The 23,880-nt window shown below is 40.0% G+C and overlaps 1 protein-coding gene across 2 annotated transcripts in view; it reads left to right on the forward strand.

Moving 5' to 3' along the window:
• The window catches only part of RAPGEF5 (Rap guanine nucleotide exchange factor 5), a 156,419-nt gene that overhangs the window by 66,983 nt on the left and 65,556 nt on the right, over positions 1-23,880 (forward strand). The gene's annotated exons all lie outside the window — the stretch shown is intronic.

A 23,880-nucleotide genomic window follows, 5' to 3' on the forward strand; every position in this document is an offset into this window, starting at 1 on the left:
AAAAAGAATGGCCTGGATAGGGAATTCAGCAGTGTGTGGGTTTTTTCTTTTAAATTGTGTTTTCAATCAAAAGTTACATTGAAGAAAGCAGCACTCTGTTTAATGCTTCTGAAAGCACTTATTCAGATGTTAATAACTAGATTGAAAATGCACTGAAACTTGACTGCTCTGCTTATAGGACAATGTCTCCTAATTTTTTCTCCTAGTAAAGGTTTCTATTCTGATTGCATATTCATCTAAAGGTGCAGATGATAATAACTGCAAGAAACAACGAAAATCCCACCTAGTCCTCATGTCTCTTGCCATTTTGTATATGCAATTTATTCCATTTTCTGCTCACTGGATGGTAGAAAAAAGACATGTGCTTTAGAAAAGAAATACTTTTCAGCTCATCTGCAACTTCATTCCTACTGAAATAAGGCTGTACAAAGGAAAAGAGAAGGATGAGGTGTTTTTTTTCAGAGCTTCATGCTGTTCTGTTTGGAGTGTAGAGGGTCTGGTCTGGTGTAGTAAGATGTGTAATTGTTTCAGGAGGTGTAAAGAAGGGAGGAGGGCAATTAGCCAGCCTAATTCCCCAAGATTAAATTGCTTCTCAGCTGACCTGCTGGCAATGGACATCTGGGAGAATTTCTATATATCTTTGAATTGTATCCACAAAACACAATTAAAAGTTTAGGTGCTCAAGCAAAGAAAATTTTAAACCAGGGAAGATTTCTATTGTGTTTCAGGTTTCAGAAACAAGATTACAGATATGTGGGCATAGAGAGGAAAATGTTGGGACTGATACGCAAAAAATTCAGTGGGTATTTTTGCTGCTACTCTGGTCATTGCAAAGGGTGCTGTGGAGTCAGCTGCAGCTCTGTAGCCGCACAGATTACACTACAGTTCCAAAAATGGAAAGGAAAGCAGCACTGAGCTGTTCTTCTCCTTTTGAAAAGTATGGTACTTAGCAATTGCTGCTATTTAGGAGATGAGTGACTTCAGTTTAGCAGGAGCTCAAGCAATTTACTTACACCCATCCTGAGCAGAACAACACAGCAATTACTGCCCTCAGACAAGGATATGCCTTTAGACCTTTAGGACATGCTTTAGACGTGACAGCAAAGAGAAATGTCGCCTGAGAGATTGCAGAAGCCCAGGTCATTCCTCATGTGCCCTTTATTTCTGGGTGGGGAATGTCTTACAGCTAGTGCTGGCAATAGCAAATCACGGTGTGCTGCTTCCCCCTGTTCTGCACTTTGCTGGTTGTTGTGGGGTGGGTCCAGGCAGCCCATGCCCAGATATGAGAGACCTACAGTCCTCATTGTGGGTGTGTCTGGTAAGTCCCCGGCTAGACCACTGACTTCATTGGGAGCAGTCATCAAGAAGGCATCCTGAACACGGGCAAGGTTTGTCATAGCTTCTCGGTTTATCTGATTCAGGTAACCAACTTTCACTGGAGAAAATGCACACACTGCCATGGCAGGGCAGTGGGTTGCATGTGTTCAGGAAGCTGTGAGCTTCCATCCCTTCCTCTCCCTCCCTTCCTCCCGTGTGATGTGGGAGCTGATCCGGTGCACGTGCAGGTGCAGGATTTGACTGGCTGGGCAGGGTTCACTGCTCCAGGCAGATATCCCCTCCTTTCCTCCAAGGAGAAAAGCAATTTCTGAATTGTACTGAGTAAATTGTAGTGAAAACTGCTTGCATCCAGGATTTCAGACCTTCCCATCTCATCCTGCTGCTACAAAAGTGATGGCAGATTCATTGGCATTGGCTTACTATTCAGTCCCTTGGGCTCACTGTAAATGTTAGAGGAACAGCATGTTCAGGGTGTGGTATCCTTATTATGTGTAACATGCCCATCTTTATTTTTAATTTTTAAAAGCATAGCTTATTTTGTGCTGCTTTCTTTGTAACTCAGGCTGATGGGCACTCAGTGCAGGAGTAAAATGGAGATGCTCTGCGCATTTTCCACAGGACTCTAATTTCTCAGCAAGTACCCCTGCACTAAAGCTTTCACTGGCTTTCCCTCCTGGGGAGCTCAAACTGGGCTTTCTTGGATGATGTGTCTTCCTCAAAGGAATGGCATGCAGTCCATAAATGAGAAGCCTGAGCACCCTGCCAGGCTGTTCTCCCTGCCCTTGGTGAGCCTGCTATCCAGGCTGGCCTCCTGGCAGCCCAGCTTGGAGCAGAGATGCTGCTGGCTTGCAGAGATATGTGCTTCTGCCAGCCTGGGCCAGTGTCACTGTTAAAAGCTGGGGGCTTTATAACCTGCCTGGAAGTTAAGCTGCTCTTTCCAAGATGGCAAATGGGAAATTTTGCCTGAAGCAGAGTTCTTCTCTAGTTTGTTCTCCTCTAGGAATAATAAAAAAAAAACCAAAAGCCCAACTTGAACATGGGGCTAGAATTATGCATACACATAATTCCTCTCTATATGTACTGTGTCCCAGGCATGTGATGGGAAATGGAGTTGTGGCTCCTCTGGTGTTATACCCACTGTGTTTCTAAATCAGGTCTTCCCAGATTAGTACAGCCTCACATGGGTTTCCAGCATTAACAGCAAATATAAATGTATAACAATTGAGCTTTGATGATCCTTTTGCTTTCCCGTGGAGAAGAAAGGGTTCTCAGCCTAATTGAAGAATTTGGTACTGATTTGGGACCCCAATAACCCTTTCCTGTACAGTGAATGAGGCGTGGTGTATGATAGGGAGCTAGACTGGTTGACTAGAAGGGCTGGTAAACTCTCCTGTCATTCAAATAAATAGTCACCATCTTCATCTGGGTTTGAGGACAGAAGTTAATGACTCACTTAAAGAAGATAGATGCACAAGAGGTTTTTTGGCAGATAAAGTACCTAAAGGTGTTCTTTGAGGTGTGATGTTGGAGCTTTGGGGTCCACAAGGAACAGATGAAACATGGATTGGTTTGGGTTGCTAGTTCAGGAGATGAAATATAATTATTTTTTCTCAGAAAAAGCAGATGGTCTGGAAGAGAGAATATATGTGACAGCTGGCTGGCTCACTGGAGGAAAGCTTGGTTTGGAACTTGTGGGTGGGAGAAGGGATTCCTTTAGTCTGGCTGTGTTCTGGAGGATGTAAAATTGGGATATATATATATATATCTATATCTGTAAGATGTTTTGTACAAAATCAGAAAGTCCATACTTTTTTTTTTTTTTTTTTTTTTTTTTTTTTAGTTTTCTGGTATGCTGTCGTTTCACACTTATGGTCTGAATGAAAAAAGGGCTTTGCAACACTGTCATAATTTAAAAAGTTCTGTGCTCAGTTTCTGTTATATGTGAGCTGCTTAATTGATTTTGACACTGGAAGCTGACAGTGACCAGGTTAGATTGGTATACCAGAACTGGTGTTTCTTGTTAGCACACAGAGCCAACCTCTTCTCAGGTAAATAAAGCATTTGCAAAGTGCTCTAACCATACTGGTGCTCACAGACTTGCAGAGAAAAACAAAAACTAACAGTGATTTTTTTTTTTTCCCCCACTCCCACTTCCTAATGTGTTAGACTGTGGTGCTTAATGAAGGCACTGAACCTCCTGTACTTATTTGGTTTCCTAAAACTTCAGCTTTGCTAATGAGTAGAAAGTAAATAGAATTAAATAAGCTTCTAAAAAGGCAGATAAGCTTCTTCTCTCTACTTTCACATTCCTACAATGTATTGATAAATAAATAAAATTAAATTATTGTCTAAAATACACTGAAATTATTTTAATATCAAATGTGGGGTAGTGTAAAAAAACTATGCAAGCCTGCAGTTCTAATTTTATCATTACATGCAAATTGTACTCATAAGCCTAAGGAGATGTGAAACTGGATATTTGTATTTTAATACAATTTAAATATTTCATTTCCTTTAAAAAATTGCTTTGACAGAAAATAGATGAAAAATATGTATTGAAATATTTAGCTATAGAGCAAGCCTTCTTTTTGGAGAGGCTTGCTTATTATTAGCATTAATTATAATATAGAAAGCAAGCTGTGTATGTAAAGCCATTTGAAGTCATTTATCATAGCTTTTTTTCCCCTCCAGCTTACATTTGGGATGCATTCAAGACATATTTACACTAAACCATAGTTTTTGAAATTCCTTTTAGTCAACTACAACTCAAATAATGCCTTTATAATAGATGTGAAAATGTGTTGTACAGTATTTCCAGTTATTATTTCAATGAAATGTTGTACTCATTAAGAAAATCGTGTCTGTTTATACTATCATAGTTTAAGTAAAATTGTAAAAGGGCTTTTTACTTCAGCAAATGGAGAGAATATTCTTTGGATTACAGTATCATTTTCATAGTCAGATCAACTGAACAAGACATTCACAAACTGACAGTAATGTTAAAAGGAGGCTCTTCCATTACTTTGCTGTGTCAGTAGGAAAGGGAACATTTCCTAAATCTACCCTGTAATCCATTTACAGATTAATCTACATATTAGTTAGAATTATGTACTGTTTAAAAGAATATAAATACATACAGCTTGAGTGTATTGATTCTGTGACTTAATTCAAGATGAAAGGTATGTTTTCAGAAACACAGCAGATACTGAAGAAGAGTTCTGTTAATTTGCTGGGCACTAACTTTTGTAATCGGGGGTCTCATTAGGAAGACAGATGATTTGCTCATTGAAGCAGGTTAGTGGTTGAGCTGAAGCTGTTAAAATGCTTAAAACAGAAGATTAATGATTTAGAGCCTTGGGTTGTATAGATTACTCATGACCAAGGAATTTCTCAAGGAAATTCCAGCCATGACACACCAGGGGTATTTTTAGGGTGCCCAGCTGGACTCCTACGAGGAGACAAGAATGAATGTCAGGACGTGCCCAGAGCTGCAGTTTTTGTTATCTTGACAAAGCTGTGGCATTGTGCTGATGTACTGTTGGACTGATGGCCAGTAATCAGGGCTCTGATGGAAAAATATCCTTTAAAACATTGACATCAAATGATGTCTGAATACAGTCAGTGACTGAAATTTGTGCATTGTTTTCTAAAAACATCATCACTTTTGTTGTATCTGCTCTGTTTGGGACAGATCTACTGGGTAGCTTGGGGGCAAGTTTACTGCTTTTGACTCTTGGCAGTTGCTCTGCATCTCTTGCAGATCTGTGGATCAAGTGGTCGTAACAACTACAACAGAGTTTGGCAAAAACTTTCATGGCTTGAATAGCTGTGAGGTGGTACAGATCTCTGAAGTCATTTAAACAGAATGGACTTGGCATGTCAGCACAGGAGTTTGCTGTTTCTCTTTATACCTCTTGGGCCTGCCAGCACTAGCAGAGAGAGCTGTACCAGGGTAAGATGACAGTTTGCAATTTTGATTTAGTCTTCAATTACAAGCTAAGAAAAAAATGAATCTATCAATGAGATTGTCAGTAGCAACCTCCTTGTTGAGTAAGAATAAGTAATTAAGAGTTAGGTACATGTTTGCTGTGGAGGTAACTTGAAGTTCAAGTTTCTGGTCTGAATCAGGGGAAACAGGGATTGGAATCTAGTTCTGTCATGTTTTGGAGAGAATGTCCTATTCCAGACACTTGATTTTTCATCTGCTGGAATGAATGCATAGCCCCAGGTGATCACCTGTTCTTCGTAAGTCAATCTCTTTATCTTCTGAGAAGAAAAGGCTTCTGCAGGTCCTAGGCTTTTTTTTTTTATTTTTTTTATTTTTTCCCCAGTATGGAACAGAGATAAGGATCCTCCTGTTCAGATGTAAGACTGGAATCATCTGCATGCTTGTTTCAGTCTTTTGCAGCACTTTGAAAATACTAATATAATTATTTTTATTTACTATGTATTTTTAAGAGGACTTGCCATTCCTTTTGTTGAGTCTGTTTAACATGGCCAAAGTGTTGGAGGAGAATATCCTCATGCCAGGAGTGCAAAAGAGTGGTGAAATTATGTGATCCTTCTTATAAAAAAAGCACTTGAGTCATAGTTGTGCTCCCATGGTACGTTGTGAGCATGGTGTAGGAACACATTGAATAGAAACCTCACTATTTTCCTTTAAGTCAAGTTACATGTTCCCACAATACTTTCTTTCCTCCAGATGCTCATCCTAGTGTTTAAAAGAGAAGAAAGACTAATTTTCTCCTCTTTGATTTATTCTGTAACATTATACTACTTTGTATAGGTGGAAGTTCCACATACACATTTTTCTTTAGAGTGGAACGGTGACTCATTCTTGTGTGGGACAATAACTTAGGTCCTGTGCTGAAAGGGGTAAAAAGGGCACATGGTATTTAGCAGACTAAAACCTGGGAGCCACAACTTTGAATTTTTATTTTTGACTCTGTTGGTTATTTAATAAATAATCTTCTTCAAATCTCACCACTTTTCTGCACCTTTGTTTACCCAGGTATAAAATGAGGTCTTAAACATGTGGGACCTTGAAGGGTGCCATAAAACCTGCAGTGGTTAATGAATGTTGAGGAATTGCTTTGGGATCCTTGAGACGTGGTTGAAGGATCCCAAGGAAGCTGGAAGTGGGTTGGAATGTTGACAGCCAGGGGAACTTATTTTAAAATCCTGAGCATCGCTGAGGTGAGGTGAGGCCAGACATTTGCAGTCCCTCTGTGTCCTTGGGCATCACTTAAGGGGCGATGCTGCCCCAAACACTTGTCCTTAGCCCTGGGCTGGCCCATGTTGTGCTGCTTTGTGAGGCAACACAGGGGAAAATGAAGCTGAAAAATACAATGAATGCACCTTCCTTATGGGGTTATTTTTCAAACAGATTGGTTCCCCTCTCATTACAGGGACATAGATATGGGGTGAGAATGAGATGTGGTGTCAGGGATGACCTGTGCTGGCGGGAGCTACTCTGCTGCTCCTGGTGAAACACAGCCATCCTCCTTAATTCCCCAAAGCCTTGTGACTTACCCAACCCAGAAACTGGACTGGGTCAAATTAAATGTCCTCTGTTTTTTTGGGTTTTTTTGTTTGGGTTTTTTGTGGGTTTATTTTTGTTTTTTTTGTTTGTTTGTTTGTTTTTGTTTTTGTTTTTTTTTGTTTGAAGTATTTTAATCTAGATCCTGTGTGGCTTCATGAAGGCACACAAGCACACAGAATGGGGTGAGTGGTGAAGGGGGGTTAACATCCAGGAGCAGGGAAGGAATGGGAGAGTTGTTTCTCATGGTCAGCAGGACCACACAGTTCAGGTGGTACCAAGAATGAAAGCATGGCTCCTTGCTCCATTTATCCACACAAAGAGGTAGACAAACTCCCTGAGAGCTGCAATCTACAGGTTGCCACTGTCCCCTGCTTCTATATTTCCCCCCAGATTTTGAACCACTAACTTGCTTATGTTTCTAGACTGTTCAAAGGCTTACACAGAATTAATTTTATCATATTTTCCCTTGGAGAAGTAGAAATTACCAGTTTATTAGTTCAAAGCATCTGTTTTTGTTTTTTAACATTAAATTGTCCCTCTCTTCATGTGATAAATAAATTTGATGACATTCTTTTCTCCATTTTCCTGATTTATGACATCAATAAATTCCCAGTAATGCTGATAATACAGTGGATGTATCCTGCCATCTACTTCTGTACAGTTGTTTCTACCCTTTTTCTGGGAACTCTGAATAACAAAGGTACCTGGGTCTCTCTGTTAAGTTAGGGAATTTGTTACCTAAATTCAAGAAGATACAAAAAGAAAAGTTGATAATGCTTTGAATAAGTACCATGCAAACTTAGGTCAGAAATTTTAAGCAGTTTCTGAATTTCAGGAGTAGTAATTTAGTCTTTCACCTTTCAGTGGTGCAGACCTTTGAAGTAGTTCACGGTTTTACCAGATTTTCTGTGGGAATTTAAACCAACCAAGGACATATTTTGGCTCATAGTCTACCCAAGATAACTGGAAAACTTTTTGATAAGGTAGAAACTGATGGTTGTGTACCACAACTTCCTCTTTGGAAGTTGTCAGAGATTTGGTAGTCTGTCTAGAGGTCAGAGTCATGTAAAAAGGATTCAGTGTTTCAGGGATACATTTTTTCTCTTTCTTTTTCTTCCTGTCCTCCTGAATAAGTTCAGGAAGAATGTTCTGCTTCACTGAAGCGAAGATTTGGGCCAATAACACAGAAGATACCTGTTGACATTTCTGCAGAAGTGACATTTCTGCATGTCAAACTTTGCTTTGTTTTGAATAGAAACTACATTGGAGCAAATTCTGTAGTAAGATCTGGATTTTATGCTAAAGTCAGCTTGATTCCCATGGCAGGATGCTCTGGAGTCGATGAGACCTGTGTCAGGACCCCACTGGAATAAATGCTGGTAGCATTTGTTGGCATCTGTTCCTGCAGACATGCTCTGGAGACCACCTAGAGCATGCCACTGTGGAGATTGCCTTTTGTCTATGCTCAGCTGCCTCTCCTGGACCAGAGGCAAGCTATCTGCTCTAAGGACTTTGTGGAAAAGTGGCAGCTGTAAAGTGACTATCTCTGCCTTCTTCGTTGAAACCACATTGTAAGGTCACTTTGACCTTGTATTTTTTTGCAGGCTCCTTTTTTTCCCCCAGGATTTATTTATTTTAATCATGAAATCTCCCCCCAAACCTGTCCTTTTGCTCTGGCCATTCTGTCACTCACTCTGCCTCCATTTAAAAGTTTAATTCCGCCCCTGCTGATGTTAATAGATATTTTTTGGTGAGAGCAGGATATAGCCTGTAGAGTCTAAAGCTTTTGTCACACCTTAGCTGTGGAAGGTGGTGGCATTTTGCAAGATGTGCTTGACACATGGCCACCTGTGGAGAATGCTGATTTGGTAGCAGTTAATACACCACTTGCATCCATTTTTCTTGGTTCTGTGTGGCAGCTCAAAGAGCAAAGGAATGAAAACCCAGGCGATTAGTGGTATTTTTGCTGACTATCTTCCTCTAAATCAAAGCAGGTATTCCCCTTTCCTTCCTCGATTAGTGTTCCTACCGCTGTGTGCAGCACCTCCTGTATTCTAATTCACAGCACATGAAAATGAGGTCTCAAGTGCATACGCACGGATTTCATTTTAACCACCCAGTGAAAAGTTTTAATTAGGTGTTTCATGTGGAAACATGAAACAGGGTTTTGAAATTAGCAATGACCTTGCAGCCTTCCTCGAATATATTTTCTGGTACCGTGTGGCAGGCGGTTCCCAGCTCTTTTTGTCACTGCCTGGAACATGAGCATCCGAGCGGGGAAGGCTCTGACGTGTGGGAGTGGCAGGAGTTGCTGGTTGCAGGAAAGCGTACTTTTGCCTCTTTTGATGACTGGGAAAATAACAGGATGACCTAACTCGGGAAGAGCATAAATAGTAGCTGGTAATTCCTTTAACAGCTTGTTGAAGATCAAATCTTAGATGGATTTCCAGGCTCTGAACAAGGGTAAGCCCTGAACAGGGGGGTGATGCTGAGCTACAGAGCCCTGTTTGATCAAGGGAAGGGCCTACAGCTCACATGCCTTTGTTGGCTGCTGTGCACCAGCTCTGTCCCCTGCCAGCCTGCCTGATGCTGCTTTCTCACCTGGAGTGGCTGGACTGAGAGCACCATCCCTCATTTCATCTCCGTTTTCCCTGGGAGGAGAGGGGAGTAGACCTGTCTGTTGTATCAGGAGCAGCATTCCTACTTAGTCTGGTGCTGGGAAGAACAAAGACAAGCTTGCTCTTTTTGGCAGAGTAGGATACAGACACAGAATACAAATGTGCATCACCTTTCTGGTTTGGTTGCAATATCACAGTGTCTTTCCTGTTTTTAGAGGTACTGATATTTGTTCAATGAATACAGCACCAGCTTAGGCCTTTTTACAAAATACTTTTATATTGCAAGTAGGGGATTATTCACCACAGGAATGTTTAAAACACATCTGTGGGTATAAATACAGCTGTTAAATCGATTTACTGTTTGTAATATATGCTGTTTGGCCATATTTAGCAAGTTAATAGAGACTGGATGTGGTCAGGGTCAGAGAAGACACTAATCAGAGCTGACTGAAGTATATCATATGCACAGCCTGGCTGTTCAGGCTTTGAGCTAAAAAACAGATACATTCAGGCCTGGGCTTTCTTGTGTGAATGGAAAATAGCTGAAAGTGTACTGACACTCTTGCTTTGTCTCCTCAGGTAAGAAACTTGAATCTTTTTAGTGGAATCCACACATTAATTCAGTCTGTCTAAATAATCTCTCAGACTCTATGCAGTACCTGTATTGAGCTAATCATTGGGCCATATAGATTTCTTTTTTGGTTTCTTGGATTTTGATGAACTTCTGTAAAAAAAAAAACATGTGGCTTCTAAGCAGAACTCTATCTGCAGTGAGTTATTTGCTCCTATTTCCCACAAAGACAGAAGTAAATTAAGCCTAGTTAAGATTTTCCTAACTGCTTTACCACTGGCATTGCAAGATTTTTTCCAACAGAGTTTGGGCTGTGCCCAATGCCGCACTGCAAAGCTCTCAAACCCTGCACACTGCAGGTGATGGCCTCCTGCACCTGGGCCCTTTCTCAGGATTTCACCAAGGACATGGCACAATCCTTCTCCTCCAAGGAACTTGAAGTGCTCAAGGTCCCCCAGTTCTCTTTCTGCCTATGTGTGCATGTGCTGTACACATTTATTCATTGAGCAAACTGCATACCTTGCTAAAAGCAAAGACAATCTCTTGCAAAGTCTACTTATGGAAACCCTTTTCACACTGTAGAGTGAACCAGTCATTTAAACACACAGTTTCAGTTGTTAATATAAAGAAGATGCTTTCTCCTGGTGACCCATCTGTTCTGACAGCCCCCTCCCCTTCTCCCTGTTTTCAGATTGCATCAGGTTTTTGTCTAGCAGATTCTAAAAAGTTTCAACCTCCTATTCAGTTCTTCAGGTTAAAACCTGAGTCTTGGTGATCAGAAGGGGTGTTTGAGTTGTTAGAGTGCCCTGGGTGGCTGAGTGATACTACAGACAGGTCAAAGCAGATACCCTTTTTAAGTCTGAACACCTGAACCACCTGAAACTTGCTTGTGGTGGCAGATTTTTAATCTGGATGCGGGACTCTCAAATAAGGTACTTTCTTGAAAATGGTCTCTATAAATTTTTATTTTGTTTCAGAGTGCGAGCTATAGCTTTCATTTCCAAGGAGCCCTCAAAATGTGCCTCTCTTACTTCATTTTAGGCACTTATTTGCAGGAACGTATGCAGGAACTGTGGGAACGTGTTCCAGTTTTCCCACAGAGCTGTGGGTTTGTGTGCTGATTTGTGTGGGATCCACAGCCGTGCGTAGAGCAGAGCTGCTCTTGCACTGGGTGGCCGTATGCTCCCTGAAACTCGTCTGTTCTCACTCTCCCACCCTCAGCTGTCACACAGACACACATATGTATATGTGCAGTTATGACTGTCTCTTCCCTGGAGCAAAACTTGCTTTTATGTAGGCAAAAAGGCTATGGCTTCACCACACCATTTTCCTCTGCAGCTGCTGCAGCAGTGCTCTCCAGTTCTGTCTAATATTTTTACTGGTTATTCAATTGACATGTACTGTTTTCATTGCAGTGACATGTAAATAGTAAATATTTGCATTAGACAAAAGCCATACAGTAAATCATGCAATAAATGTTTTAAAATGTGATTAGTTTTTAATCTGTGCGATGTTCAATATGTATTAAGGATGCCCTAAGAATAAAAACAATAAAACAAATAGCAATTTACTCATTTAAGTATAGTAGAAATTCGCATCTTACCTGATGTAAGAAGAAACAAAACTTCAGCATTCCAACAGAAGTATCACAAAGCTGTAAAAGTTTCCTGACCATTATCTTGTCAAAATTAGCTCTAAAATCATAGACATTTGAAATCTTCCCTGTAATTCATTAATGCTGCAGTTTCCAGTATTCCAGTGCTCTTGTGTGTGGAAAAGATCTAAAGATCTGCGTCAAATTGTTGGATGCCCAGCCAGCTTGAAAAAATCCTATTGATTAAGGTCTAGTAATACATCCCATCCCGAGATTCTTCACTTGGGCAATTTTATGAATGCAGCAGAACATACAATATCAATATGTCCATATCACTTTTGCTTTTTTAAGAAATAATTTGTTCCAATTTTTTTTTTTTTTTTTTTATGCACAGGTTAAGTGCTTGCTACAGCAAAACTTCTTTGCTTTCCTACCTTAGACAATATATTTAATGAACTTTATCTGTATTGCCTTGTTAAGGGCAAGGAGCTAGGAGCTACCTCTAAATAGACCGGAGCTTTTATGGAAATGAAAGCACCAAAGAGTTGCTTCATCATGGGAAATCACTGCCAAATGTCGTGTGAGCTCTTGCATTCCTGGCAGACACAATGTAGAGAAACATTTTCATTTTTAGCATCTTGACATTCAACTTTTTGACTTCTAATGCTCTACCACTTTTTAGTACATGAATATTTTCCATTAAAATGAATTGTTATGAATTTGCGTATATTGAAAAAACAATTGAGATAATATATAGAGATATAGATAATTAGAGACTTATATCATGCTGTACAGAAGCATTTTAATAAGATCAAATGAAAACCTGCATTTTATTTCTAGCATAGACTAATGGTTAATAAGCTAAAGCTTAAAATCTGATGAATTGGCAATGATTTTGTGATTTGATATTCAGAAAGAATGTGTCCTGAATACCAAATGAATGAAAGTTGCTGTGGAATATCATTGCTGAATTTTTTATTTTGACCTTGAGAACTGGGTTGGTTTAGTGTTTTTATACTGCTAACCTTGAAACACAGTAATTGGAAAAACAGTGCTGAAGGTTAGCGGTGCTTTTTCTTGAGTTATCATAGGGGAATGGTTTGAAGTTTATGGGGGTGGAGGGAAATTGTCTTCAAGATCTTCAAATAGCCTGAAAGTCCTGGTGATGACAGCCCTTTAACTTATCATCCTAAAAATCTCCTTTTGTGCCACTGAAGCCTCACACAGCTAAAAGGAAAAGTGGCTGTAGAAAGACTAAAAAGTGACTAGAAAGAACTAATGTCAGAAGGATGCAGGGGTGCCCAGGAAGCTGCTAACAAATCCCTTCTGAAGCTGCACAGACATGCAGGTGCAGCCTCCTGTACACTGTGCATGACCTCACAAAATATCCTTGGTGCAGCCTTGTTTTGGTAGGTCAGGTGAGTAGCTGTGTGTAGAGATCATACTTCTCTTGTCGAGCAAATGCTCACGAGCCCAAGTCTCGTCCCCCTCTCTGCTGGTCGCCAGCAGGCAGCCAATGCACCAGTACAGACGAAGGGTAGGTGAAGAAACATGCTTTGCACAGGGGGTGTTTTGTCTGGAATAAACAGAGGTGTAAGACAGAGACAACAGGCTTATGTTTCCGTTTTTTGTCTTTACTGAGCGGGTTATTACGCTGTAAACTGTGCACCCATTACTTACAGTAGAAAAAAATTCCTGACATATTTTAGGGTCTGCTTAGGGTCATCTGAAAATACAATTAATTTTATTAAAAATTTAACAGAAACCTAATTTTTTATATAGGATTTTAAAGACTTTGTCATTCCCCTATCCCCCTACCCCCTACTGTGGTCTCTGTGTTTCTGGTTGCCTCCAATGCCTGTGTTAAAATGCAAGGCATCCATAAGGCACATGTCCTCCTGACCCAGTGCTGTAGTTATGATGATGCATAAAATAAATCATTGCAATTACTGAGGCAGTCTCAAGCACTTAGTAACTCATGCAATTGCTTCTTGAAACATGACTGCACTGAAGAAAGGATCGTTAGTTATTTCCCTGGAGTACTTGGATATTGTAACCCTCTCCACAGGGTTCTATTAAGGAGTTAAGACCTGGTCATCTGTTCATACATCTCATTTTATCTTTGTGTTACTCAAATGCTCTGATAGATGGTGAATTCCAGACTGTGTGTCTTCTTCACCCACTGCATCTCCTTATCTATCAAAGTTCTGGTCAAGTAGCAAATGGCCAATCACGTGGCAAGGAAGAACCCAGCAAAGACAAAGTAAACACGTTTAAGAAGTAATTTCTGGAAGAACTTAGGAGAGAAGGTGAATTTATGAGATATATGACATAAAAATTCAGTTATACATGAAAAGGATGTAGTGTCAAAAGCAGTATGAATTGTTTAAAGCTAAGATAGTCAGGAAGGAATCAAAGCTAGAAATGGGGGAAGGGAAGCCAGAATCAGAGATATGTGAGAGCTTCAGTACTCCTTGGGTGGTGTAATAGGTGTTGGCAGTGTCTAATTTTCTGTGGTATGCAGTCTGGAAGCAATGGGATGTGATGAGAGAAAAAGAATGGCATCAGAAAACATATGTCAAAATACAGCCCTCAGTGAAGCCTTTGTTGGCTGAAGAAGTCACTATGCATACACTATGATATCAGAACCTGATAAGTGGCATCATGGAGTGTCTCTCCCTATAGGCAACACCAGCTTGCTCAGGATGAGACGCTTCCAGGAAGGAGAAGGGGAGTGGCCCAGGGAGATTATTTGGGAACCTGGTTTCAGTCCTGCTCCTCATGGTGAATTTAATGGAAGTGAGAAGGAGCTCTAGGTAGGCATGGTAGTAGCTGAAGAGGAGCTAGAGAAGGGCATCAGGGAAGTACGGTGAAGGCCCAGTGGCCAACAGATGGGCTGAGATTTTATGGATGGGACTGGCAGTAAAGCAACATGGTTTGAGGGGTTTCTCTGAGGACAGCTGTCCTCTACCGTGAGGAGAAGGGAAGGCTCTGTCGGGCAGATACGCTAGGTATGTTAGGTGCTGATAATATCAGAGCCTGGCAAAACATGCAGCAGCCTGGTTAAGGGTAGATCAGATGTGCGTGTTTTGGAGATGGCAACATCCCTCAGAAGGGTGGAGCAGATGGCTGGAGGCAGTAACTGCTCCAGAGCCGGCGTGATGTGCTGCTGCATGTCTGGCAGCCTCCATGCTGGCAGCAAGGCTTTTCCTTCCAGTGCTGTCGTGAATGGTCTTCTGGTGCAGGGGGTATGACATCAATTTGAGTTATGCTGCTATTGTAAGGTTTCATGGTCTCAACTGAGACAAATCCCAGCAAAACGTTCAATATTTAATATTTTTTCCAGTATTTCCTCCTATTCTGATGGTAGATCTGGTTAAATCTCCCCATGCAAAAATAACATTTTGGATTAGTTCTGTCAACTTTTTGCAGAAGAGACAGTGAAATCTGGAATATGCCGGAGTTCTGCACGTGTTCCTCCACAAAGGAACCGTTCCCTGCGGAGGAGGTCGCACAAGGAGGCAGATGAGTGTTTACTCAAGATGCCTTGCATCTCATTGCAGATACAATGTGATTTACTAGTTGCCATGGTAACAATGCTTTTTTCATTCCATAACTTGAATAAATGTTGAGGTTGCCCTTGGTATAACTAACTTAACTCGCTTCTAAAGCTGGGCACGCTTGTATTATCTGAGGAAAGCAGAGAGGAGACTCCCAACATTCCTACTGAAATAAATTTAGAGCATGTAGGCACATAACAAGCAGGTACATGACTCCATCAGGCACAAAATAAGGAGTTTAAATTAATAACTAATAAAAAGTTAAAATTAATATGCTATTTTTAAAAATTATAAAATAAAAAGAAATATAAAATGTTGCTTCATATTGTGGTGTCATACATTTTTCTGTAATTTGTATCGTTTGTGACACTTTGGTTTTCTTCAGTACATGAAAACTTATTTAATCATTTTATAGTATTTTCATTATATAAGTATGCAAAAGAAAGCACTTTTCTTCTTCTTCCTTGTAATCTTGCAATAAAATTTCTTTATTTCTTGGGTGCTATAACCTCCAGTTCTGAATTAATTATTGCAGACAAGAGTTGATTCCTGCTCTTTCCCACCTCCCTTATTCTTTTATGTTTTCCTTTTGCTAAATGTGGACAAAAAACATTGTACAAAAAAAAAAAAAAAAGAATCCTTTAATTTGCTCCTGTGCATGTAACATTAGTAAAAAGCATTCTATACAGAAGCAGCCTGATTTTTCTCATTTCTACAGTTATTATTGATATCAGTGAGCATTTTATCTCGCATAATAAATGCAGAATCAAATCTCCTGCTATTAGGTGAAAGGAGTGAGTTTTATTTTTTTCCTTCTAACTCCTTTTTCCTTTTTTTTTTTTTTTTTCCCAGCTTTATTGCATGCTCTACACATTTCTGTCTACTTAGGATCCGTTATCAAGTCTGTGAGTGATTAGTGGCTTATCTATGTTTGAATGATTTAGATTCATGAATTAATTAGCAAGAAAAGAACCATTAGAAAGCATTAGTAAAAAGGCTGGTGATTTCAGGCTATTTTGGAGAGAATTAGAACTGTCATCCCAACCCAAGGAAATTGTAGCCATCGTGATTCATGCTTTCCTCAAAAGAAATCTCTGTATTATGTCTAACTTAGTTGAAAACAACCACCAAACCACAGGATATAAATTCTACTTTGTGATGACTGCTATTGGTCTAGAAGTTAAATAAATTGTTTTGATTTTAAACATTAGCTTTGCTTTGTTTTCTTTTTTTACTCCTTTACTCAATACTTCTTCACATTTGCAGTTAAATGTCGGTGCATTTGAGAGAGTTTGATTCTGGAGCTCTTGAGAATGAGCTTGAGCTTTATAGAGTACTCTCAGTTTTAGACAACCTTTTTTTTAAGCCGTTTATGAGGTCAGAACCAACTCCTGACCTTTGCTGAGAACTCTTTTTTGAAAAATTATCTGCATCCTTCCTTCAGCATAACACTTCAATAAAAAGATATATGCCTCACAGTGATAAGTGTAATGAGCAGCAATAGGCAAGTTTTAACCTTCCTAGTTTGGAATTGTGGCTTATAATAGGAATAGTGTACAAATTAAATTTAATTTTATTTTTATTGGAATGATGGTATTGGCAGCATTGAGAGGTATTATGGACATAAGAGACAAAGATTTCTCTAAGAGACAGTAAGGGGATAAGTGAGGTTTTTTAAATCATATTTTGCTGTGCACCTAGTATTAATTGGAGTGAAAGACAAAGAAAAGCATCATTGCTCTTGTCTGACTTAGAAGTTGTATGTGTTCAGAACCGGTAATTAGAGCAATATAAGGCTGACAGTGTCAGGTATTTACTGCCATCTCTCTTGCATTCCTTCAGGAGACTTTATTTATCACTGTTTCCATTATAAAGGTTGTAAGGCCTTGGTACACCTGTCCTTACCAAGGTGAATATTAGTCTACATTAATAAATTAAATCTACTAATGTTAGTGAGCTGTGTTCTGCAGTTCTCATTCTTGAGTGAGAGCTGTATGGGGGCTGCCAGAGAAGTCAAGTTCCAGCCCTATGAGATGTTAATCAAATTGTTATCTATTTCCCCTCATATGCCAGTAATTTCTAGAATTTCACCCATTTGATATTAGGATTATACTCAAGTATAATTTCTGTATATCTACACAACTCATTTTTCTTTCCCTAAGACATATATGAATAGTAATATATGTTATCAGTCCTAGGGTATCCAGGTTAAATCTGCAGTCCTTCTTGAAGCCTTGGCACTCCTCCCCCCTTCCTGGCTGAAACATAAGTCCTGCAGTTTTTATCTCATTTCCCTCATGCTCTTCACTGCAGCTAAGGCCTGAACCACTGCCACTGATATCACTGGAAATCTCCCCCAGAGAGCTGGAGGATTGAACTCTTGTTTCATCTACATTATTCTATTCTATTCTATTCTATTCTATTCTATTCTATTCTATTCTATTCTATTCTATTCTATTCTATTCTATTCTATTCTATTCTATTCTATTCTATTCTATTCATGATACTTGCATCTGGTCTTTGAGTTTTTTGTCCTGAAGAAAACCTTACATTCTTGGGAGGAAAACAGTTCTGATTCTGGTGAAAATAATACAGTTGCAAAACTCTCTTAGGGCAGAAATACAAATTTGATTTTCCTGACACTTACCTTGGGACCTGGACCTCCAGGCCTGTTGAGCTCCTGTGTGGCAGGGGATGCAGAAGCCCTGACAGCCTGTGGTAGGCAGTATATGCAGGCAGTGGGGAAAGCCTGGCTGGCTCCTTTTTGTTCAAACTGACATGTTCTGGCACAGTTTCAGTTGTACTGAATTAATATTTTTTCAGTGAAAATAAAGTTTAATTGGGAGATTTCCAACTAGCTCCATACCTCACCATGCTAATTGCAAAGCCACTGGAAGGGAGGGTTGGCATCTGCCCCTTTTGATCTACAGTCATGTTAATATTCCCTGGTGTGGTGCAAGTTTTTCTACAAATTCAGATGCTCTAAGCCTGAAATTCTTCCATATACTGACGTTTTTTCAAGCAAATGCTGTCCTGCCAGCTGTGAGAGAATGATAGCAATATTAATACCATCATCCCATTTTTTTTAAGGCTCTCTTCACTCCCTTTTCCTTTCTTCTTTCCCCCCTGCTTTTGTATGGTTGCAGAGAGATCTCAGTTGTCCTTGCCAAGGTGGTAGCTCTCTGTCAGGCTGTCAAATTTACCCACTAATAGCCATGAAGAGTGTAGGCTCTGAGAAAAGGAAAACTGAAATGCACAGCCTTCAGTTGTTGTGAAAAGGCATTTCTCATTACCCAACAAAGAATTGTGGAGTGCTAAGGTTATGATAACATTACGTCGGTTATGACACCAGTAATGGCTTTCTTCATATTATTTTAGAAAGTGTGCCCTTTTTCCTGTGTTGCTTCCTTTCATTAAAGCCCAATCCTTAAAGTGTTCTCACCTTATATATATTTAGAGGAAATTGGGGTGTGAAGAATTTGGACTCCATTTAAGACATTTCTTGCACGTCCAAACAGCGGTGCTGCAGCTCAGCACCATCAAAGTGTGCAACAGGGAAGTGTACACAAGGATTCCTGTTTTCAGTCATGGATTTTATGCTTCTGTTATTTTCCAAGGAATATGAAGGGTTTTTTTAACTGTGAACCTTCTGGTGGTTGGACTTCATCTAAAAGGTCTTTCTATTAAAAGCTTCATGAGGTTCCTCTTTTTTTACTTATTTGCCATTCTTTAATTGCACAAACTTTTTTCATATTTTGAAGTGGCCTGCAAAATGAACCCCCCCCCCACCCTGCTTGTAGTTGTACCACTGCTTGGGAACAGTGTGCAACTGAGTTTTTCATTTTTTTCCCCCTTAGGACCTGACTTCAGCCCTTCGGCTCACTTAAGGACTCGCATTTAGCAATGCCCTATTCCCATGAGCCATTTCTTTCTTCTTACTAATAGAGAAAGCAGAATAATCCTACTCTCAGCAGTTTTGGGATTACAGGCAAAAATTGTGTTCCTTGATGTATGACTGTGTAGGGATATTAATCTTTTCCCTGATGCCTGTTGTCTGTCATCTCTGTCTTAGCAGTGCTGTCCTTTTGACCCCTCTACAAGGATAACTTGCTATTACCATTGCCTTTGCCGTGGATGCTCGGTATGCAGATGACAGCACCAACAGTTTTTCTAAAAGGGCTTGTTCTGTGCATTATCAGACACAGTATTCAAAACTGCCTTCAGCAACAAAGGATTTTGATTTTTTTTTTCCCCCCTGTGTTGTGGCTCGTGCCCATTTTATCACCATTTGTGTAGCTGATCAATTCAGAGGCTGTGTTGAGCCGAATGTTGTGCATCTGTGGGAATGATAGTGTGAGATAGTGTGAGACCACTAGGAAGTTTTGGTACAATTTCTGGGTGCTTTTTCCTAAAGGAAGGTTGTGGTCAAATATTTAGAGTGTTTTATGGTTTTACAGACTGGTCAGAAGTCACTGAACCAGAGCCACCAAAACAAAATCACTCTGTGAGGCATTTTAAAGTCATTAATCGATTTCTACCAGTATACTGTGCTTAGGCCAGTTTTATGAAAGGATTTAACATCTGTAGCTGAACACAAAAATATAACAGAGAACTGGGGAAAAGATCATGACCTCAGAAAAAATAATAAAATGCAATAACTATATCCTATGAGCTGTATTTTGTAATGAAATAACACAGCCTTATGTAACATTTTTTTCATACTTAATATGACAAACTTCTGTTGATGGTCCTGCAGTCCTGTAAGGTGATTTTTCCCTCAATATTTGGAAAAAGTGCTGATCTTGCAACTGCAAAACAGGCAGTCCCATTGAAAACGTTTCATGTTTCGATATTTTAAATTGAGGTGGAGTAGTAACTATTTTTTATTTTCATTTTCCTAAAATAAGGAGAGGGTAACCATTGCAGAAAAAATACTGGTCTCCTCCTTATATAGTGGGGTGGCGTTGTGCTGGTGACTTTGAAAGCTTTTTTCCTGTGGTAGTTGAAAGTGAATCAAACATCTTAATACAGATTTTGATCTCTCTTGAAACCCTGTGAAATGCAGTAACATATTCTGAGATGGATTATCCACAGAGATCAGAGATATTGTCATCCATCTTCATGTTAATTGTGATCTGTTCACTTCCAATTTTTTTGTCAAATGAAGGGGAATAGCCTGTGAAGAGTAGAGTAATTTTTGTACATGTTTGTACTTTGGTGACTTTAGATTTAATTTTGTAGTTTCCACAATAACAGATTCCTGGGGAAAACACAGTGAAGTGTAAGAAGGTGATCATCTTTAGTCTTGATAAAAGCTGTCTGAAAGCGTATCTTAGATCTGTTAACAGAATGTGTTTCATTGTGTTTTTTTTCCCCCTTTCTTTTATGTTTGCAGTATAAATGTGCCTATATTGTATAGCCAGGACTCACCTCATTGTCTATTATTAACACTAGCAAATGTCTCACATTGTAAGACTTCATTTTCCATTGCATCTAGGAGTTGCATCTTTTCTGTTTATTCTGAAAGTTTATTCTGTGACAGCTTAGGTAATTTGATATGAAAAATGCAGCCAGCATTGTTCAGAAACAGCTAAGAGTGAGGTATGGGGTAAATATTGTTTTTATATGTTTTAAAAAGAATTTTAAAAATTTAAAAATTTGGCAGTAGTTCTCTGAAAAGCTCTTATGCCCTTATTATTCTGAGGCGGGATCTGAAATCCCTTTGGGGATTTTTTGCCATCTTCATAAATATTTACTCAAATATGACCTGAGTTAGAGGCCAAAAAGTGCAGTTTGTACAAACTTTGTAAAGAGTTTCTAGAGCTCTGGAGGTGAATATTTGGAGGCTCTGGAAGCTCCAAGCATGCTTCAGCCTGAGCTGTGAAGGATTTTCTGTACAGCTGAAGCTCCTGGTTGTTACAACCAGAATGTGCTTGTAGGATGTAAAGAACCAGGACAGAGATTTATCTCTGTCACTTTGGGTGTGTCCAACCTAGTCCTAGGTGGGCAGGTTTGGGAACCTCAGTGCCCACTGCAGAGGCCTTTTGTCTTAGCTTGGACCCAGTCTCAAAGCTAAGTCTCAACATATGCTGAACAAGCAAGAGGTGTAGAAATGGAGCAGGACAGAGTAAAAAAAAAAGGAAAAGTGTTTTATTCAAAGGAAATTAATTAGATAATACAAAGGTTACCAGTCAGTGTTTCTCATTTTTTTGTACTTGACTTTTCTGTCTTCAAGTTCTTGTAATTCTTCTTTTGCATGGATTATGTACACCAGAGATATTATAATATCCAAGCAAAAAGACACCTGCCCAGCAAAACAATCAGTCTTTGGAAATGAGGATCTTGTTATTTGATGGCTTTTTTTAGGCTCTGTCACCAATTTGAGAACTTTCCCTGCATGGCAGTTGAAGCTTCTCTACATTTGTTCTTCTGACCCCACTTCCTGACTGTACTCTTAGGTTTCACACTGCTTACATGGAAATATTCCTGTGTGCACCAGGAAGCTCCTTAGGTTCATTGAGGGGAGCAGTCTCCTTTTCAGAACACAAACAGCCCTGGGAATCTTCTACGTACGCCTTTTCCCGAACCTCTCAAGGGCATGACCTGGCACCAGCATCAAAAGACATAGAGGCAGAAGTGATTGACATTATCTGATTGTGTTGAGTCAGTTTTACCAAATTATGCTAGGAAAACAAAATGTTCCTGCCCTCCATAACTTCTAGAAGAGGCATTTTCTTTGTTATTTATTGTGATTTTGAAGCAGATAGTCTGTGTGAAGTTTGCCTTGTTGTATGTTGCCCAAAGAAAATTCCCTTTGCCTTTGCTTGGTTATTTGACAGCAGGAAAAGTCTGTCTGTGCACTGGATTTTCCATGCTCCATTAAATTTATAGGTGCTTTATAGGTTATCTCTTATTTCCTGTATTATTTTTTTACCCACTGAAACTGGCAGTGTGTGAATCTGTCTGGATCTGGTATTGGCTGGGCTAGCTCCGTGTCTGACACCTTTTTAATAAAAGCAGGTGAAGAAATGTTGGACAAAAGTTCTGTCCTTGGGAAGTGCACAGTTTGCATGGTTGGTTAGGGATGCTCCAACATAACAGGCACTTCAGCAATGAGCAACATAGATTAATCTTTGTGCAGTTGTCCTGTCCTAGAGAAATTATGTGAAAATGGATTTTCTTTTCAGTGAAGCAGGCTTCTGAATATACTGTTTGTTGCAGAGCATAATGTTTTGGGTTTTTTCTCTGTTGGAAAGTAGAGCAGCTTTTAAATGCTATTTCTATCAGTGGAGGTTTCTCACAGGAAGAGAGGAGGCAGTGCATTCTGGGTGTTGGGTCTTCTTTTAATTAATTAAAAGGCCAAACTCAGGAATTCAAGAAACACAGAAATATCCCTGATTCCAAAGTTATCCATTGGGTTCTTCCCTGCCGATTGCAAATAACCCAGAAATGAATGTCTCCCATAAAGAAGCCAGCCCACTGTGGCTGTTTTCAATAATCCCATGGGTTCCTTCTGCTTCCTTCTTCCTCTGTGCTAATTCAGGGGGTCATTTTCCTGCTCATGCAAAGTGTAACTCACAAGTTGAGGCCCACTAAGCAAGGCCTTCCAGCTGTTTCATTCCTATAAGCATAAAAATATTTATACCACCCCAGGGTTCCTTTCATGCTGAAAATAAAGGTAGCACTTGTCTGCTATTAAAATATATTACCCAGGAGATAAATGGCTTACCTCAGTATTAGGAAGATGGATGAGAGGAGTGGAAAATTTGCTGTAATACTGCTTGGAAGATTCACTGAGTCCAGAGAACCTCGCTATTTACTTGAAACTCCTGATAGGAACTGACACTGAGGTTGATAGTGCTGTGTTTAGCTATCAAGAGATGATTAATTAAAAGTGGTAATAAATGTGAAATATAGTGGTTGACGCATGCAGAACTAGCTAAATTTCCTTGTGATGGGTAACGTGCACCATGGATTGATTATAACATCCCAACAGGATGTCAGTGGTGCTTTTGAAGGTACAGATGAGACAGGGAGAGTGTGCATAAGGCCACATGTAGAGTGAGATGGCAGTATTGATCCTCTACCCCTTCCTATCCCATCTCAACTCCAAATGCATTCTAATCAAGGCTGCTGGGAGTAATTTCCTACCCACTGCACTGGAGCAAAGTAAATATCAGATAGGCAGTGTGAGGGGCTCAAAATCCAAGTGCCAGTGTGGCATCACCCACAAGTGAACTGGGATTCTGTGGTGGCTTCTCTGCCCTGATTCCTCTGCCTGGCCATAACATGAGAGATGGTGATGCCGTGCCTCTGTGCCCCTGCATGGCCAGCACAGGTTGCAAGGGCTGTGTGAAGGTCTGGGAAACTGCTGGAAGGCTTCACTGTTAACTGGAAGTGTGATGAGGACGTCTCTTGAGTCAGTCGGCTGACTTTCAGATGCTCTGCTAGGGTGCTGCCTTGGCCCTTCAGTACACACTGCTGTCACTTGGGGGCCTCTTGCATCCTCCTTCTCATCTGTCACGGGATTTAGACGGAGCATGCTGAGAGCAGCTCGGTTTTCTTCCAGCAAGAATGATTTCACGGGCCATTCCAGATTCTGATAAATGAAGCGTGCCCTGATGTTTTAGAGTAATATCCGTATTGAAATCGGAACT

This window comes from Cyanistes caeruleus, chromosome 1, assembly GCF_971803275.1.
Source record: "Cyanistes caeruleus chromosome 1, bCyaCae1.hap1.1, whole genome shotgun sequence".
Classification (NCBI taxonomy): Eukaryota; Metazoa; Chordata; class Aves; order Passeriformes; family Paridae; genus Cyanistes; species Cyanistes caeruleus.